Source organism: Neophocaena asiaeorientalis, unplaced genomic scaffold (genome assembly GCF_003031525.2).
Source record: "Neophocaena asiaeorientalis asiaeorientalis breed wild unplaced genomic scaffold, Neophocaena_asiaeorientalis_V1.1 scaffold182, whole genome shotgun sequence".
Classification (NCBI taxonomy): Eukaryota; Metazoa; Chordata; class Mammalia; order Artiodactyla; family Phocoenidae; genus Neophocaena; species Neophocaena asiaeorientalis.
The window spans coordinates 4,326,774-4,339,079 of NW_020174648.1; the positions used below are offsets into that span (position 1 = coordinate 4,326,774).

At 42.8% G+C, this 12,306-nt stretch overlaps 1 protein-coding gene across 2 annotated transcripts in view; it reads right to left on the reverse strand.

The window, feature by feature from the left end:
• The window catches only part of PAPPA2 (pappalysin 2), a 281,009-nt gene that overhangs the window by 265,645 nt on the left and 3,058 nt on the right, over nucleotides 1-12,306 (reverse strand). The gene's annotated exons all lie outside the window — the stretch shown is intronic.

The following is a 12,306-nucleotide window of genomic DNA, read 5'->3' on the forward strand; positions in this document are numbered from 1 at the left end:
ATGAATTTAACCAAGGAGGTGAAAGCCCTATATATGGAAAATTATGACACATTGATGAAAGAAAATGAAGAGGACACATATAAATGGAAAGATATTCTATGCTCATTGGTTGGAAGAATTAATATTGTTAAAATGTGCATATTTTCCCAACCAATCTACAGAATCAATACAATCCCTATCAAAATTCCAATGGCACTTTTCACAGAAATAGAACAAACGATCCTAAAATTTGTATGGAAGCATAAAGGACCCCAAATAGCAAAAGCAATATTGAGAAAAACAGAACAAGACTGGGGGCAAAATGCTCCCTGATTTCAAACAATATTACAAAGCTATAGTAATCAAAAGAGTATGGTATTGGCATTAAAACAGAAACAAAGATCAATGGAAAAGAATAGAGAGTCCAAAATAAACCCACACATGTACAATTAATTCATTTATGACAAAGTAGCCAAGAATACACAATGGGGACAAGACTGGCTTCAAAAAATGCTGTTGGGAAAACTGGATAGCCACTTGCAAAAGAATGAAACTAGACCACTATCTTATATCACACACAAAAATTAACTCAAAAAAAAAAAAAACAGAAAAAAAAAAAAAAAAAAAAAAAACAGAAAAAAAAAAACAAAAAAAAAAAAAACAAAAAAAATTAACTCAAAATGGACTAAAGCTCTGAATGTAAGACCTGAAACCATGAAACTCCTAGAAGAAAACATAGGCTGTAAGCTCCTTAACATAGGTCTTGGCAAAGATGTTTTTAATCTGACACCAAAAGCAAAAGCAACAAGAACAAAAATAAACAAGTGGGACAATATCAATTAAAAAAAAAGCACGTTTATTGCAGCATTACTTACAATAGCCAAGATATGTAAACAATATATGTCCATCAATAGATGAATGGATTAAGAAATTTTGGTATATACAATGGAATACTACCCAGCAATGAAAAAGAATGAAATCTTGCCATTTGCAACCACAGGGATAGACCTGGATAGCTAATATGCTAGGTGAAATAAGTCAGACAGAGAAAGAAAAAATATCGTATGAGCCCTCTTATATGTGAAATCTGTAAATATATATAGGAAAAGAAGAAAAACAAACAAAAAAACCCAAAAGCTCATAGATACAGAGAACAGATTGGTGATTTCCAGAGGTGGGGACTGGAAGGGTGAGAGAAATGGGTAAACTGCTTTTGGTTTTGTTTGTGTTTTAGTTTAAAAAATTGAATTAAAAAAATAAAAATTTTAAATTAAATAAAAATCACATTTTAGACGAATATTCAGGAAAACAGGAAGGTGTCTACAGCTTGTTTATTTTTAAAACTATGTAAATTCTAAAACAATATATATGCTTTGATCTAAATTTTATAAAATAACAAATATGTGCTTATTTTCATAAATGCAGATTCATAGGAAAAAGGTTTCTTAATTCTTATATTTAACACATTTTCTACAATAAACAACCTCTGAGTCCATTTACTTATCTGTAAAATGGAACTAATGATAATGCCTCCTTCATTTGATGGTCAAATGCATTAATATAGGTAAAACCTAATTACAGTAAACACTCAAAAATGTAAGCTGTTATTAATTATGGTTATTTTTATCTTGTTTTCTGCTGAATCTCCAGTATCTACAATGGAGCCTGACACACATTAGACACTCAATAAGTATTTGTTGAACAAACTGATTAATTAAGAAGTATACACTTCATGTAGGACATTGGTAAAATTAAAATCAGATATTTTGGTTGGAATAGATCATAAGGGACATTAAATAAGAGTTAACCAGTTTTGACTTACACTCCGGATGACAAATCAAGAGCCACTGAGGGTTTTAAGCAGCTAAAGATAAGACATGGCAGAAGGAAACCTACTCAGATCTGCTTGTTAGAAAACTGTAATGATGATGCTAGAAAATTTTAAGTAATAATGATAATGCAAGGACAAAAATAAGTTACCTAGTAAATAGTAAGTTGATTGTTGCCATTTCTATATGGCCTGGAGGTTATTTAAAGGAATTTTGCACTGTTTGGAAAAGCCTAGAAAGCAAAGGGCTTGGGCCACCGTGACCCCCAGAACTGCAAAGAAACAGGCCCAGCACTGCCATTGACCTGAAATCAATCTGGGGCAGCAGGAGCCTCCTTCCTAAGAAAGTTTCCTTGATCACCACAGCAAAATGCAACATTGCTTTAAGCATTCATTACCTACTGCCTGGGTGGTTAGCTATTTTCTTGCTAAAAAAGTAATCCACTAGGGCTAGGAAAAAAGCTACCTGGATAGCCAAGCTGGAGTTCTAGTGTGCCCTTCAGAGAGTGGCCAATGTATTTTGGGTCCTCATGCACATCTCCCAGGACAATCCTGCCTCATCCCAACTTCCCCAGACTCTCCCAGGCCTTAATCCAGACCCAAAAATGGCTAAGGGGAGCCAGCCCAGCAGCCATCTGAGAATCCAAAAGGTGGTTAATACTATTCTAGTTAATAGAGCAGACTGAGGAGTGTGATCCGCTAGATCAACCAAACTTAATAACTGTACAACCTTGAGCAATTTCTCTCATTTTCCTCATCCATGAAATGGAGATAATAATGATACCTAATTTATAGGGTCTCAGGGAGGATTAGATTAATTCACACATGTAAAATAATGAAAACAGTGCTTAGCACTCAATAAGCACTCAATGTTATTATTCACTTGTTAATATTATCATTTTAATATATATAGGCCCTATCTCTCCAACTGTATCATAAACTCCTTGAGAGCAAGTAGTCCTGTCATACACTAACTTTGTGCTCAATAAAGATCTGTTGAATAAATAAATTAGTAAGTGAGAGAATAGATTAAAAAACAAATTGAGCTAGGTACTTCCTGTTTCCAGGCCACCTGTTGTCCTCTTTTTTAGACTGGCAAAATTAACTTTCTCTAGGAACAGTCTCTCCTTCCCCTCCCACAGGGAATAACGTGAACAGATGGATACACAAAACAAAATTTCTAGGGGGACAATGAGAAAGAGACAATGCATACAAACCAGAAGAAGCCAATAAATAGAACAGATAATTTCTGAAAGTTTAGAAATAATCAAGTTACAACTACACCCAATTCTTCTAGGAGACTAGTTCCTGGTCAATATTTATCAAGTATAGATATATTTGGTGGGCTGAGGAAGGGAACGTTGAGGTGGAAGATAAGGGTAACCACCCTTTCTAGTTATTTTCGAGTGAATTTCAAACATTGTAGCCATCTTCCAAATCGATAGGATTTGAAGATTACCATGTTTTCCTGTGCCTATTTCCAAATAGAAAAATTCACTTCACAGTTTGTAAGACTAAATCTTGCCCTGTGCTTGTTCACTCATTCATTCATCCTCTTATCAAATATTTAATGGATGAGTTTTATTTGCTATCAATGCACTAGGTGCTATGGGTATAGCAATGAAAAAAGTACAGCCCCTGACCTCAAGCAGCGCAGAGGGGGAGCTGGCCTAGGAAAGAAATAGTGTGGCAGTAGGGCCATATCTGTCTAACATCAGCCCCCAGCACAGTGCCTGGCACACAGTAGGAGCTGAAAGAATATCTGTTGAATGAATAAAAGTAAGATGGGACTTGCAGTAAGTTGACCTAAGTGTTTTGATAAGGCTGAGTATAAGGTGTTAGGAGAATTCACTGGAGAACAAACCTGTATCAGTGAGACCAAGGAAGGTTTTCTAGAAGAGATATTATATTAACTAAAAACCAGGGAGTGACTAGAAGTAAGTTCAGTGAATGTGGGTTTGGGGAGTAGTTTCCTGTTAGGAGCAAAAGTGCAAAGGGCTCAGGTCGGAAGCCAGGGAAAGAGTGGTATATCTGTGTCACTGCTAGTAGTTTGGCATTGCTAGAATGTAACTAACAGTGTGTGTGTGTGTGTGTGCGTGTGTGGTTTTGAATGTCTGTGTGTGGTGTGTATATGTGTGCATGTTTAAGTATGTACGTGTGTATGTAGGTGCACGCACATGTGCACACGTGTATGGATGGGGGTGTGAGTGTGCATCCACCCTAGAGGGCAGTGATGAGCCTGAGGACGTAAGTAGGGTACCATATGGCATACTAAAGAAGTGGATCTTTATCCTGAGCTCACATGGGGGTCATTCAAGGGTTTTAGGCCAGAAAGTGACTTGAGCCACTTGGTATTTGAGAAAGCTTAAAAAAAAAGTTCAGTCAATTAGCTGAAGAATGAATTGGCCTCTCAGGTGAGAGATGTCCAGGATGAGTGTAGTGGCTGTGGGGATGAATAGGACAGGTCCAAATGAGACTATAGAGGTAGAACAAACAAGACTTGGTGAGTGATTCCTGGTATTATATGTGATGTTGAGGAAGGTAGGGGTGAGGGGTACTGAAGTGGGACAAGAACCCCCAGGGTTCTGGCCTGTGTGGAAAGAGCTCTTTGCTGAGGTCAAGGAAACGGGAGAGATGAGACAGGTAGAAGGGTTCAGCTGAGACAATTTGCGACCCTTTGCTCCTTGCTGCTTCTTCCATAAAAATTAGAGACAGCTTTGCACTGTGGATAAGAGCATGTACTCTACGGACGGAGCCCTCAGGTCCAAATGTTGATGCAGCATGAGCAGCTGTGTGTCACTGGGCAACGTCCTATTCCTCTCTGTGCTCCAACTTCTCCATCCACTTCCTTGAGTTGTTCTGAGGAGCTCATGAGTTAACATTTTCAAAGTGACCATAGTCATATGTGGTTCAGAGTAAGAACTATGTATTTGTCAAATAAAAATCCTTTCAATAATTTCTTGAAACAATTGGGCATGCTTTCCATTTCTGCTACCTCATCTTGCATTATTCTCCTGTGTGTTTATGCTGTCTTCTACTTTAGATTACTAGTGCTTTATTACAAGACCTTGAGACTTGGATCTCTCCTACCTTAAAAAAGTCTCTCTAAACCTGTGTCTACTTCTGACTCCTAGTCCTTCCCCTCATAGCCACTTTCATTGCAGAGAGTGCTGGACCCTGCTCTAGGTCTTCACAGCCTCCCATCTCATTCATACCTCCATTTGCTGTAATGTGGAGTCCTCTCCCAGCTCCCAACTCCAGGGTGAAAATGCTCTCTCCAAAGTCTCTGATGATTTCCTAACTGCTTCATCCAATGAGCCCACTTCAGACCTGATGGCTTAGTGGGTGCTCCTATGCCATCTGACACTTTATCTCCATCCTTCTCTCTTTTCCCCAATTCTGCTGCCTCCCAGGCCTCCTTCAGTCTCTCTGGTTTCTGGCCCTCCTTCTCTAGCCTCGATGAATTCTCAGGCTCGCTGAGACAGGACTGGCCCTCCTAGAGGCCAAGCTGTTATGGTACAGTTACAGGTCAGCTCCCACTGGGCAGTGAGCACCTTCCAGGTACAGCCCCTGCCTTACTCATTCTTGATTCCCCAACACGTGACGTAATGCCTGATACTTCACCTAATAGGAACTCAATAAATGTTGGATGAATGAATAAATGAATGGATGAATTAACAAATAGAAACCCAAAAAGGTATGTTTCTTTTCTAACCTGCCCAAAATGTACCACAATTACTTGTATGAAAGTTAGCAAATGCTGAGTCACTGCTTGAATGATGATTCACTAACTGATTGATTAAGTTTTAAGCTCTGTGACTTCCCACTCTGATCAGCAACTGGACTTCTAATCCAGAATTGAGCCGCAATTACTGGTCTTGATATCCCAGTTGGTTGCCATGGCAATGCTTCAACTTCAAAATGCTCTGAAATTTTGGGTTCCAGTGACTGTATTGTATATCTGGGCAGAACAACTTTTCTCTACGACTCACTTCTGACTCATAAAGAGAATTGGGATGCTTTTGTTTGCCCACTGGGCTTTATTTCCTAGATGTTCTCATTTCTAAAAAATCCAAAGAGTAGGATTATTTTAAGGCAGGTAATGAAAACGAGAAGGAGGGGATGCTATTATTTTTTTGGACACAAACTTAACATAGAGATATGCTTTCTAGAAGGTGCCAGGGTCATGGGGTGTATGATGTGAGCAGAAAGCGGTCTGATGAGCCCCCCCAGGGTAACCTAATCCCATGTACTGGAGCACAGAAGCATGGAATTTATGCACTTGTTTATGGCAGCAGACACAGAAGCTAAGGGATGTTCAGGGTATTCAGGCTCAAAATCCCAGCTAACGTGCTGCCTTCCTCTCCTGTTTATTTTGCCTCCTCAAGGCATGGACTAGGATGGGAAGAAGAAGGAGCAGGCCTGCTGGAACACACGTCCTGAATGACTCAGATGGGCCGCCAGCCCCAGAGGAACAATGAAGTAGAGCACAAAGGAGGGAGCAGAAGGTTAGGAAAGACAAAGCATTGCCAGTGATGGGCAAATGGGTGAATGTATTTGGGCCGCCAAAGGTGATTCCTACTTTCCAGCTTCACCCCTATTACTCTTAAATATTTCCAACCTGACAACCTGTGCTCTACCCAAGAACTGCACCGAGAGTGCCCGTAGGTTTCCATCATCCCTGAGGACTGAGAGAACACACAGCCGACAGAGAATGAGGAGAGAGCGGCCAATGGTGGCATGTGGATCAGCCGGGACCCCTCCGCGCTGCACTGTCTCCCTGAGGTTGCGGACACAAAGCAGGGAGACAGTAACTGAAGGCAGGGATGAGGACAGGAAGAGCAACAAGCGGCGTCAGGCACTGAAGCTGCCACGTGATAAGGAGGATGATCACACAGTCACACTCGCAGGAAACACTTCTGTGCTGCCACCTGTAAGTGAGTCTCCTTCCCCAACCTGCACCCCGAGACACCTGGGTGACTCCAGAATCCCAGACCTCATCCTTGTGAGTCAGGCACCAGGTCCTGAACAGAGTGGGCCACAGGGAGATGGCAGTGCTTGAGCACCCAGAGCTGGAATCCAGGGAAAAGTTCAGGACATTATAGGGGAGCTATATGGCCTTTAAATTTTCCCTTCTCCCCTCTGTTTCTCTTCTTCTTTTCTTCCTGAAGGAGTTGATGCATCAGGATCTGATGCACTGTGACTTTTGAGGGGCTGAGTGTTCCCCATGTGCATGTCGTTTGGGACTCATGCACGTGGAAAGTCATAGAAAGTAATGCAGTTCAGGCCAGAGGAGAACTCCCGCCATACAGAGTCAGGTTCAGGGAAGAATGGGCCATCTTAGGATGCCCTTGAGTAGCTGGAGGACGGAGCTTGATGATAGCTCCCATCTCCACCAGTAAGGCCTCCCTCTGATTGCAGAGGCCTCAGCACAGAGGTCCGTGTGTCTACTCATTGTACAAGACGACATCACATTTCTCAAAGACTACCCAGATGCTACCAGAGGTAAGCAATGGCCAAGACCTAGTCTTCAATGAGGCCACAGAAGTCTTTTTAATTTTAGTGGGTCAAAATATAAAACCAAACCCTCATGCGTTCCTGGGAATTACAAAATGCCTAACATAGTTACCACATGCAATTCCACTCCTAGATGCCTACTCAGCAGAAATACAAACATAAATCCCCTTGTGCATGGTATTCATAGCAGCACCATTCGTATAGCCAAAAAGTGGAAGCCACCACAATGTCCATCAACGGGAGAATAGATTTTTTTAAAAAGTGACATGTCTAAGGAATACTACTCAGCAATGAAAAGGAATGAAGCTCTGATGCATGCTAAAACGTGATGAACCTCAAAAGACCACATATCATATGAAATGTCCAGAGTAGCCAAATCTATAGAGACAGAACATAGACTATTGGTTGTCTCTGGTTATTGTGGATATGGGAAGGAGGAGAGGGAAGTGTGGAGTGACTACTAATGGGTAAGGTGTTTCTTTTGGGTAGAATGAAAATGTTCTAAGATTAGATTGTGGTAACAGTTGCACAGCTCTGTAAATATTCTAAAAAACATTAATTGTACAGTTTAAACAGGTGAACTTCACGGTATAAAAGTTTTATCTCGATATGCCATTTATAAAAAAAGAAAATACAGTTGACCCTTGAACAACACGAGGGTTGGGGCACCAACCCTCCATGCAGTCAAAAATCCATGTATAACTTATAGTAAGTCCTCCGTATTCCCAGTTCCTCCATATCCAGGTTCCACATCCTCAGATTCAACCAACCATGTACCAGGTGGTACTGTAGTATTTACTATTGGAAAAAATTCCACATACAAGTAGACCTGCACAGTTCAAACTCAAGTTGTTCAACGGTCAACTGTAAATAAACAGAAACTCCATCTGGAATGCTCATACAGAAACCATCAGGACTTGTTTTTTGCAGGAAATTTCTGGGAAGTTTTGTTTTTACTTGAATAAAAGGTGCTTCCCTACCACTGATACTGTCAGTCTCTCTGTAGGTATTATCCTGGACAGGGTAGGACTAGGAAGCAAAGCAAAAGAGGGCTATGGAAGAAGCATGGCATGCAGGAAGCGTCCTGAATACCAGGTGCTGGCAAACTATGGCCCACAGGCAAAACTGGGACTGCCACCTGTCTTTGAAAATAAAGTTTTACTAAAACACAGCCATGCTCATTCATTTACATATTGTCTACGGCTGCTTGCATGCTCTAACGACAGAACAGTTGTAACAGAGACTATGTGGCCTGCAAAGCCTAAATTTTTTACTACTGTGCCTTCACAGAAAAAGCCTGCCTACCCTGCTCTAGATTCATGAGTCTACTTAAGTCTTAAGTCTTGCTGCTTAAATCACGGTCCACATACTAGCAGCAGCAGCACCTAGGAGCCTGTTAGAAACGTTCCCCCAGACCTACTGAAACGGGATCTGCATTTGTGTTAGTTAGTTGTGTTAGTGCAAGAAGCAGATGCCAAGATGGGGTTCAACATACAAGGATTTTGTTAGGAGAGAAAACAGGGAGGGGGCCTGAAAAGACCGGGAGAGCCATCAGTTCATGGTACAGGTCTGACCTGAAGGAAGGAAAGAGAGAAGATGGAGTGGAAGCATTGTAAACTGCTATACAGTCTAAAGAATGATCTGCAAGGCCACCACGAGTCCTCAAGGCAGAGACAACTATCAGAGGAGATCTGAATCTCTCAGGAACTGGTTTTCCTTATCCCTGCCACACCAAGGCATGTGGCCTCAGTGGAAATGCAGTGACAGATTCAGAGCACAGCACCTCTGTCCTTGGGCAAGGAAATGCCCCAGAGTTGGCATTCTCATTGCATCCGCTGCAAGGTGTATTCCCATAGCAGCAAGGACATTTTGAGAAAAATACCAGGTGATCTCTATGCATATTTAAGTTTGAGAAGTAATACTCTAGAGCAGGATTTGGCAAACTCTACAAAGGGCCTCACAGTAAATATTTTAGGCTTTGCAGGCCATACATTCTCTGTTGCAACTACTCAACTCTGCCATTCAAAGTGGGAGCAGCCACAGAGAACACACAATCAAATGGGGGTGCCTGGGTTCTAATAAAACTTTATTTACAAAACCAGGCTTCAGCTTTGGACACACATAGCACACATAGCCTTCCTTTTAAATTCTCTTTATATCTATGTGGATACTTCTGTGTGTGAATCTGTGAAGCTCCACACCCCACATCAACAAAACTCCTCACCCTGAGGACGCCACCCCCTTACTGGGAGAAGGGGTTGTTCCATCGTCCTGTGAAATCTCATTTCTCAGGCGTCATTCAAAACAAAAAAGCTATCAGTATGCCTTAAACAAGGTCAGCAGATGCTAGCTACCAGGAAATCCAGAGAGCTCTGAAAGTTATGTGAACTACATGACACAGACATATTTCTGGAAAGTGAGCATAGATTCCATCATATTCTCAGAAGAGTGTATGATCCCAGAAAAAGCCTTGGACCATTGTCCAATGTATTAAATAGTATTGCCCATGCTAAAAATAAAATGATATTTTAAAAAAACAGAGTCCTTTCAAGCCACTGATTCTACAGTGTTCTCAATCATCTTGAGACCATCTTGCCAAAAACCCTATCTACCATCATTCCTATTTTACAGATTAGAACACTAAATTCCTAAGAAATTAATATCCTAACTGAGGAAGGACTGCAGGTTGGTGGGTTAACATCAAAGATGCATTGGTTAACACTCTGCTCTTAGCAATGATCACCTCCCGCTGTTAATACCACTTCGTAAATAAATTCCACGGTCAAGCCTGTTGGGCACTTTACATACATGATTCAATTAAACATTGTAACAACTCTGCAAGACATTGTCTCATTTCTCAATCTGAGGACACCAAAGCTCAGAAAAGTTTAATGGATTGCCACAGGTGGCAGCACTAATCAAGTGTCAGATGGGGTCTGATTCCAGGTCTGTCTGACTCCCAAATTCTGCCCTGGAATGTCCTCTGAAACTTGGATCCTCAGAAAAGGAAAACTCATCTTCAAGTCAGGGACAGTTTCTTAGACATCTTTGTATTCCCCACAGAGCCTTGCCCTGCTTTGCATGGCAAGGCACTCAATAAATATTTGTTGAGTGAAGAAACGTGGGCTCGGGCTCCAGCTCTGCCAGGGACTTACTGACTCAGTCTCCTGCCTCTTGGAGCTGCAGGTGGTTACTCAGCTGGGCAACTTCAGGGAACATTTGAAACCAATTAGGGGTGAGGAGGAACCTATTAAAAGGTCCTCTTCTGTGTATGTTGGGGTTGAAGGAGAGGAAAGGAAGTTGAGAAGGAGAGAAACAGGATGGTTTCAGGGTTGGGTGCTGGAGCTTAAAGATTTCACACGAGGATGGAACAGAATTTGGCTTAAGTCCACTGCTGAGTTCCAACAGCCTCTCCAAATGGGATCCTGACCTCAGGCTACTCCTCGGTGGCCACAGATCCCTGAATTGCCACACCCCTGAGTAGTTACTTTGATGGAGGCCCCTACACTGGAGCAGCCACACACAGTCTTTTCCTAGGCCCTCTTGCCTCACGTCAGAACTACAGGAGATTGGCAACTTCAGAAGGTCTAACTTGCAGGGGGCCCAGCACCATCACTCCCCCTCCAGGGACCAGAATCTTACCAGTGAAAGCCTGTGAGGCCTGCACTGTCCTTGGCTCTAAATGAAAGTATTCCAACAATCCATCCAGAATCCAACTTCCTATTTTGGAAGCACGTGGGAGTTAGGGGTGGGGGGAGGGAGGTAACTCTAGTTGATTTTGTTTTCTTTACCAGATTTTACAAGTGCCAGTTAGTCACAACCCAAAGAATGCCACTTTAGCCCTTTCACGTAGGCCCTGCACAAAGACTTGTATGAAGCTGACCCTAAGGGATGCCTACCAACAATGCTCTGGGGAGGGGATGATTAAATACCTCCCAGAGGCCGGGGGGGGGAAAAGACAGCCCTCCGAGAAACCAGACACATTCCCCACTGCGTGGCTTCCAAGGCACCGCCTACTCTCCTGTGCACGAAGCAACGCTGCCACCTAGTGCCCTGTGTGGGAAGTATTCCCTGAGGTCTCCCATCTCAGGGGGGTTCCTCTACAAGGGCTGGTGCAGCTGAATCACTTAATATATCTGCCAAGGAGAAAATGCCCCAGGTTTGGTAGATGGAGGACCGGGAAACCGGGTCTATGTTAAGTAGGTAGAATCTGAGGTTTGAGAGCTGTTGGAAAAGAGTATGGGAGTCAAGTTCTGCAGCATCTTGGGTTATCCTCAGTGGAGGAGCAGAACTTCCATGTTGAATTGTATTTAGCTCTCAGGAACACAATTCAGTTGTGGTCATTCTGCACAGCTGAAGGCCAACCAGCCCAGGAGCGGGCAGTGACCAAATAAAAGGACCAGTGCTAGGGTCGGAGAGGGAATTTGGGCTGATCTGTTGGTAGGAGTGAGTTAGCGAATCGGAGACCTTTATTCCGGGAGGAGGGCGGTGGGGGTGGGGACTAGCCTTGGCCCTTCATGGTTCTCAGCCCTGGGGCCCCCAGAGGAAGTGTACAGAGCTGAGCACAATGAGTAGACAAGGATGCCTATGTCCTTGGGAACCCGGTTGCTAGAATCCTAAAGAATGAAAGCCTTGTTCCCAGCCCCCATCTCTCCCAGACTTTTACCCTAAATCTCTCCTGAATATTTTCTGAGGTGCACAAATCTGAACAGAGATACAGGGTGGGAGGTGGAGAGGAGATAGACCTGCGTATTCCCTGCCCTTCCGCCTTCCTGGTGTGGACCTATAGGGGAAATACCAGCACACCTCCAGGCACACTTTGATTTGAAGAGAAAGAAACCTCTGAAGCTAGACTGTCTGCGAAAAAGTTCTGCCTAATTTTACACGCTTAGGGAGGTTATGAGGATTCAGATGGGCACTCTGGAGAAGGATCTGAGTGTGTGCTGTGGCAGGGTGGAGGTGGGCACAGGAGGGAGATGTAC